The following is an 8,697-nucleotide window of genomic DNA, read 5'->3' on the forward strand; positions in this document are numbered from 1 at the left end:
AAATAGACCTGTCGCCTAGCTTCCCTTCTGGCAGTTTGATAGAATTCCCTGCTACCACCGTTCTTCCAGTCCTTCCAAGCCTGTTTCTTTTGTCTAATAGCCCTGTCTACCTCCTTGTTCCACCACCACGTTATTTTGGGTTGAGAAGGGACCTTGCACCAACCACAGATCTCGTCGGTGGCCCTCAGCAGGTTGTCCCGTAGAAACGTCCAGTTGTCCTCTACATTGTGTGAAGCTACATCCCCCTCTGTTTCGTCGAAGGCTTCGAGTAATAAGTCTCTAAATCTCTGTCCATTCGCAGGATCTTTGAGCTTCCATACCCTTCTCCTCTAAGCTGGTCGCATTCTGGGCAGCCACTTAGCTCTGATCCTGAAGTCACTAACTACTAGTCTACGTTGTGGTGTACATTCTTCGCCTTGGAATGTTTTGGCATTTCTAAGCAGCCATCTTTCTCTTTTCCTGGCGAGGATGTAATCAATTTGGCTTGTGTGCCTGCCAGAACGGTAGGTGACTAGGTGACTGGCAGGTTTCCTATATACATGCATATATATATGTATATATATATATATATAAATATATATATATATATATATATATATATACAAAAACTCATATAAATATATATACATATACATATATACACATACATAAATATATATACACACACACGCATGTATATTTACATACATTGAAGATTATGTTAAAGCAATTAAACTACTTGTAAATAGTTCATTGCCATTGAAACTTTAAAGCTGTGTAAATAGATCTTGCTAATCTCTTCATGCACAAAAAAATAAAGGAGATTGCCTTGGTATGTTTCATGTGTATTGATGACTCATCAGAAAACAAGTACTCCCTTTTATACTTCTAACCAGCAATTATTTAATGATGCTCGTGTCAGACACACAGTATGCGAAATACTCTACATTCTGAGAATTTATGACTAGAGTTCCACAGTGAAGACTTTAAAAATTCTGTAGTTTCATTACATAAAATTTATCATAGCTTTCAAATATACTCTGGGCTGTGCAAGAGTATTTAATTTTCTGTGTATCTGTCTAATTTATTTACCTATCTCTTTATCTCTCTCTCTCTCACACTCTGTCTCACTCTCCTTCCCTCTACACACACACACACACACACCTATATGTGTGTGTGTGTGTGTGTGGGAGAATGAGAGCTTTAGGAGTGTTTATGTTTACAAATGAAGACCAATTACTAAAGACATGTATGATTACTCATTGAGATTAGATTGGCTCCCCAAAAACATTAGAAAATCTCTCAAATATTTGTTAGCCTATTGTCATGTGCTGAATATATTTTATATATTCAACTATTCACATGGTAAAAAATTTGTAGATTTAATAAATAAGCATTTCTGCATAAACCATAGATATTTTAAGATATTTAATAGAAATAGCATTAAGGTGAGCTACAGTTGCATTAAAACCTTTAGTGCTTCCACATCCACCATAAGCAGAAGACAAAATCCCTCCAACATTATCTAATTACATAAATTCTAATATCTGCTGTCTCAATGGCATTGTCTTTCTATCAAACTGAAACTTATTTTGCAAATAGTTAACAAAAAGTTTTATCAGTCTTATTGGAAATCCATTTACAATAAATTCTCTTAACATATGTATGTACATTCAGAAAGACATCCCACTATTTTAATGTCTAGAATTCAAGACATAATAAAATTATTAAATTGACTGGTCCATTATAAAACACATATTCTACTACAGTAATGGTTCCAGAAGGTGTTATCTTTGCTACGCCGAGAAATATACCATCTTATGACAGCCTTTAGAATAGCTGAATACTTACAAACATTTACAGTAGAAATTAGAAACTACCATTGGACTCAAACATATTTGACTTGCTATACTTTCAAAGATTATCACAAATTTATGTATGCGCGTGTGTGTGTGTGTGTGTGTGTGTGTGTGTGTGTGTGTGTGTGTGTGTGCGTGTGTGTTGTGTTTGTGTCTATATATTTTTGTTGATACAAACAAACTGTGACAGTACTCAATACATAGAATTAAGTATAGTAACACAAGCCAAAGAAATGGTTTTACAGCAGTCTCCCTAATGAAATTTATCACAGTCAAGTCCATCTTCTTTCCGTTCTATCACCTTCAGCTCTACTTCTTCAACCTCTTTCTTTCACTCTTGTTTCCTCCTACTTCTTCACTCATTTCTTCTCTCTTTTTGTTTTTTCTTTCTTCCTTTATCATCCCTTGTTCTATTTCATACTTTTTCTTTTTAATTTTCACTTTCACTTTTTTTCTTTCTTCCATCTTTCTGTTCACCATCTCTTTTTACTAAACACCCCTCACCTCCTATACTTCCTTACCTTTCCTCACACACACACACTGCTCTCAATTACCACCACTTTAAACTCTCAGTCCACTAATTAACTGTCACATGCAATTAGTTATTATTAATTTTGATATTAGAAATTATACTTGCCCTGCCTTGATTGAATATTTAAGAATATTGTTGCTTAAAAGTGAAATATTTTTTAGAGCAGCAACATGAATCTTGAAATTAGCAGCTGTGGAAAACTATTGCTGGTGTGTGTGTGTGTGTGTGTGTGTGTGTGTGTGTGTGTGTGTGTGTGTGTGTGTGTGTGTGTGTGTGTGTGTGTGTGTGTTTATAGGTAAGCTCCAAAGCCCAAGGTGTCCAAACCAACATAGTCTCCTTTCTTGCATGATGCATTTGATTCCTCTAACTTTTCTTTCAACACATTTGCACTTTGTCATTGATGCACACTGATGCTGCACATCAAGTGGAGCATATTGCCTCCATTCCTCTCTAGTCTATGCATGTACTCTGCATTCAGATCCCATGTCACACTACCATGGAGTATAGCTTTTCGTACACAAGCGTCATACAGTCTACTTTTCACTCTGAGAGAGAGAGAGAGAGAGAGAGAGAGAGAGAGAGAGAGTCCTTTCGTTGCCAACAGAGGTTGTAACTTCTTCCTTCCTATTTATATTCTAGAAACAGCATTTTCAGAGCATTCATCCTCATTGCTAATTTGGTCACCTAGGTAGCAGAAACTATCTATTACCTCAAGAGAGTCTCCTGAACATTTGAGAGAGTCTAAGTCTAATGTGTTCTTATTGCTTACTGTTCCTGCACATCTGCCATGCACAAAGGTGACCTTATCCGTTAATCTACCTATGATTCCACTGCATCTCTTATGTGTCTGTAGCTTACATTTGGTGCAGTGAATAGAATTATCTGTGGGGCAATAAAAATCAGCAAAAATTTCTTGAGGTCTAAAGGATGATGAATAAAACAAAATATTTTCCTTTACAATCTTCTTAATAAGCAGGTGGCTGGTCCAAATTGACTCTAAATTAAAAAGGGAAAAATAAAGCTTACATGTATACACACATGTAGGAACGTGGTTATACACCATTAGGTGTACTCTGCTTCTGTACGTTAAATTTCTTGAAGAAACAACGGAACGCAGATTCTGAACAACACAACAATATTTATTTACAGTGGAATTCGGCTCACGTTTGGAGGGAATTCGGTAGCTCGTCGCCTTTGGTTACTGAGACGCCGTCAATGAAGTTCGTGGTTATTTGTGTAGCTCTAGTGCTGGAATGTTGGAGAGAGATCTGTGGGACGTCTAGGCTCGACGGAGATCAGCGAACGAAGAGAGTGAGAAAAGGCACCAAAGCTGGGTGTCGAACTCTACGCATGCGCATGATACTCTTCCTGTATTCCCTCCTGAACTAGTCCCTGCGCATGCGTGGATAAAACTCCGGACATTGAACATATAACAGTCGTCTGCTATAGGTGTCACTACACACACATAGATGTAGTTATCCATGTTTACATCTATTTTTCTATGGTAGCATTAAGGCATTATGCTACACCCAGCTGCCTTACCTGCAGCTAATGCTATCCTGCTTTTCAGGAAAGGGATCTTTAATCGACAAGTCTTCAAAGATATGAAGCAATTTGTTGACAGGATGATTGACAATAAAAATTCCTCTCAAAATGAATAGCTTTCATAGACCCCATGCACACACACACACACACACACACACACACACACACACGCACACGTATGATTGGATTCTCAAAATCTTCATCAACCACTTACAAAGCATTTCTTGGTCTAGTGTGATTGTAAAGATACTTATATAAGGTGCTATGCAATGCGACTGAACCAAAAACCATGTAGCTGTTAAACAAACTTCTTGACCATGCAGCCATGCTAATGCTTTTATTAAGCTACAAATCACATTTCTGTATACTGCTCAAAGGTATTGTGATTAATCTACACATGCAAAGATATAATACTTGCATCATAAAACAATAAAGCATTTCTTTATCATCTATTTATAGTAAGTATTGTGTACATATACTTTACTTCTGTTCTACCCAATTCAAGCAACATTTTTATTTGTGTATGTTGGCATGACAATTATTTGACCTAACCAATGCTTCAGTTTCATTTTGTATTTTTCAATCACCAAAGTTTTAACCATAGGACTGTGCCATGAGCCTTATGAGTGGATTTGGTAGATAGAAAATTTTAAAAACTAACACAGAAGCCAGTTGTGTGTATGTGTGTGTGTGTGTGTGTGTGTGTGTGTGTGTGTGTGTGTGTGTGTGTGTGTGTATCTTTTTTCTCCAGCTGTTGGACAACTGGCTTTAGTTTGTTTATATCCCCATAATTAGGCAGCTCAGCCAAAGAGACTTACTAAATAAGTACCAAATTTTAAATCAGTACCGACTCGATTTTTTTTTTTTTTACTAACCCTGCAAAGTAGTGCTACAGCATGGCCAAAATTCAATGACTGAAACAGGTGAAAGATGTAAATTCAGTTAATTACATACTTGTATAAATTGCATGAGAATTTCAAATCCTCAGGTATGCAATTAAGTGGAACTATCAACATAAGGAGAGTGGAGTATGTAGTGCAAATAGGGTTAGTAGGGGCAGACTAGCAACTGAGGTATAATGTCTGTGTGTGTGTGTGTGTGTGGCAGGAGTGTGGGTTAGTAACTAAGTTATATGGTGGAGAGAGGTGAAGAGTGACAACAATGATAAAAGGTGCGATGCGCTGAGATTCGTGTGATCATGTGTAGAGGGAGGGTAGAGTTCAATGTGTCTATGACATCATCAATGGTATTACATAGTGAACAAAGAGAGAGACAGAGACAGACAGACAGAAACAATATATAATCTGTCAGAGGTTTAATTCCCAAACCGCTAACTAAGCAATCCTGAAATAGAACAACACAGATGATAGGTAAATATTATCATATGAACTCTTATAATATTAATAAGAGTTGTTAAGATTGCTCTATATTATAGTACCAACACCAACATCCACACTACCATCAACACTCACACACTTCAGAGTATCAATACACCAAACCAATTCCTCTCACTCAGACTACTTAATAATTGATTGAACAAATTTATTGATTTATTGAGTATATTAGTTACTCATTGCTTTATCATTATATAAACTCACCTCACATTTCAATCTAAACCATACATATGAATGCGTGTGTACATTTATATATATGTATGCAAATATAATTGTATGTATGAATGTACTTATACATGTTTCTATAATTTTAAATGTGTGTGTGTGTGTTTGTTTATTTAAATAATTATATATATTGTAAACATCGTTTTACCACCTACTTTTCCCAGCTTGTCAGACAGAATATGTAAAGTCAAAGTTTTTAAGACCTTAAACTCTTCTAGTCATCAGCCCTCATCTGTTTTTTAGGCAATTAAATAATATCCCATGGCTGAATATATTTTTACAGAAGTTAATAATAACACTAATAATAATAATAATAATGATGATAATGATAATGATGATGATGATGACGAATTCCCATGCAAAATTGATGTCCTGCAAAAAGCAGGCTTATTGGGCACAGCACACATTTTAAGGAAAGTATTATCTGTCTGAGATCCTTGTTGTGACTTGTCAGATGACTAAAGACTCCGTTACATTTTTACCTATGCAGGAATAATAATAATAATAATAATAATAATAATAATAATAATAATAATAATGATAATAATAATAATAATAATAATAATAATAATAATAATAATAATAATAATAATAATAATAATAATAATAATAATAATGATAGTAGTATAGGTGTATGGCTTCAGATTTTTAGTGTTGGTGTGGCAGATTAAAGCAACTTCAGTATAACACTGGTACTTATTGACACCAGAAGACCAAATAATAAAATTCTTTAATGCTATCGAATAACCCATTAAGTTTTATCTGAAGATTAAGCGTTACACTTTCTGTTGCAAACCCACCCTATTACCGATATCAATTTGATGTTTAGCTAATTAATATTCAGCACTAATGTCAAATTATTTGTCATGATGTAATAGCAGCTAATTGATGCTAAATTAATCCTCCTGGTGGTAAACTGAGATTACGTTTGTGATATTAATATTAATCTAATAGATTGTATCTGGTAATTTCCATCATTCCGAAACACAACTGGAAATAAGGGAACATTTCAAGGGATTTAAATACTGTACTAGTATCTATTTAGAGATATGAATGGCTGGTTAAGTTATCAGTCAACTGTCTGTATAGAGATATGGCTCAATGGGATGTAGTTAACCTTCATATACCACTGGTACTAACTACTGAAACAATATAGCTAACCCCATTTTACAACAGATATGAGTAACAAAAGGAAGTAGTTTACACCAATACACCAAATTCTAATTAGTAAAGAGACAGTATGTAGTTAATTTCAGTATAACACTTCAAAAGAAAAATATTTCATCTGCAATGGTCGGCTGAAAAGTTCATAAGTTGACCAAGATACTCTCATGGAATGTGACCGAATTAGGTTTTTTTCTCAACAGAGTCGTCTTTACAGTCCACACACTTCTTCCATTCATGTTGCAGTGCTTGGATCTGATTGGGAAAGAATCTTTCATCCTATTGTTCAAAACGTTTATCAACAGCAGACATGACGTGAACATACTGGTTCCCAGCCAAGTGTTTTCCATCGTATGACAAATAGTATTAAAATGGGGCCAAATCATAAGAAAAGGGAGAGTAATCAACCAGTTCAAAGGCACAGTCATGCACAGCAATCATTAAAACTGGGGACTTGTGTGCTGGGGCATTGTTCTGATGAAACAAGACCCCTTTTCCGTTTCCCGAGCAACTGGTTTTGATAGTCTTTTGTAACTGCCTTGGCAAGTTGGCATAGTACTCTCCATTGAAGATAATCAACAAGCACAATGCCTTTTAGATCGCTGCAGAGGAAACGACCTTGGCCTTTTTTTGGAGCAGATGAAGAGGAATGTTTCCCCTGTATGGATTATCACTTTGTCTCTGGCTCAAAAGGATGAATCCAACACTCATCTTGGGTTAGGAAACAGCCAAACGCCTTTTCTTACCCACAATACACCAAGTAATTATTCTAAAAGACATAACACACAGTAAACGTGTGCATGTAAGTGTAAATACAGGAGTACTAGTATCACATTGTCTTGACACCACATAGTTGTAAATAAGTGTTATTGGTATACAAGCAGTGTCTTTCATTTCCAATCATCCACAAAAACATGTCTGGCCGTAGGGAATTATTATGTTACTTGGAAATAGGTGAGATTTGGGGAACTAGAATGATCAGCCTTAAATTCCATCTGGCTTAAGCAAACGTGCCCTATACACCCCCCCCCTCACACACACACACGCTTACACACCACACATTTAAAAACCTCTTGACTGTACACTCAGTGTCACACCAAAAATCCAAAAACCAAAATCTGAGCTTACTGCAACTACATACACTTTTCTTTGTTTCCTATTTACAGATAGACAGACTGAACTTACCACTGACACAGCACTGAGCCAACAATCTGACAACCATATCATTAAGCTAAACTGCAACTTTTCTCATGGAGGTCATTAAACAAACACAGTGAACACATGCCAGAAGAACTTGGCTCCTTCAGCAACAGGTGGATATGATTTAGCTTCCTACTTCTATTATCGAGATAGTCTTGAAGATGATGATGATGGAATTGGTGATTGTGGTAATGGTGATGGTGGTGTTGGTGGTGGTGGTGACCATAGTGTCAGTGGTGGAGATCTAACTACTTTATTAAGTGGTTTTTCTTCATTATCCCCACACCACTCCCACCATCACCGTTTAAGTAGGTTCAAATGGGTTATTAAGTAAATAGAGAGGAAGAAGGATTTATGACATATGTTCCCCTCTCCATTTTAATAATGGTTTATTACTTAAATACATTACACTCCATCTTATATACATACATGTGTGTGTGTGTGTGTACATACATCTCCGTTAATACTTGAGACATAGACACGCACAAAATACAAATATTACCACACCAGTATAAACATACATGTATATAAACATGTAAACAAACACGCATATTATCGTCAACATCATTATCATCACCATCATCACAACCCCTCACTCGCTTTCTTACACACACGCACACACACTGAGTTATAGTTTGTTTATCACAAGTGAAACATAAAGCCAAGTTAAAGAACTCAATACTTTTAAACAGAGTAGAAACAAAATTGTCTTAGTGCATCTCTATGCATACATGCACACATATGCAAAATTATAAACATATAAAAATGTACATATATATATATATATATAAATATATAT

The 8,697-nt window shown here is 35.7% G+C and overlaps 1 long non-coding RNA gene across 1 annotated transcript in view; it reads left to right on the top strand.

The window, feature by feature from the left end:
• Positions 1-5,212: 5,212 nt before the first annotated feature.
• LOC106874843 (uncharacterized) overlaps positions 5,213-8,697 on the top strand; it is a 13,878-nt gene continuing 10,393 nt past the window's right edge. The window contains exons 1-2 of the long non-coding RNA XR_001410057.2: positions 5,213-5,285; positions 7,865-8,011. This is a non-coding gene — a long non-coding RNA (uncharacterized LOC106874843). The remainder of the gene's footprint in view (positions 5,286-7,864; positions 8,012-8,697) is intronic.

Source organism: Octopus bimaculoides, chromosome 12 (assembly GCF_001194135.2).
Source record: "Octopus bimaculoides isolate UCB-OBI-ISO-001 chromosome 12, ASM119413v2, whole genome shotgun sequence".
Lineage (NCBI taxonomy): Eukaryota > Metazoa > Mollusca > Cephalopoda > Octopoda > Octopodidae > Octopus > Octopus bimaculoides.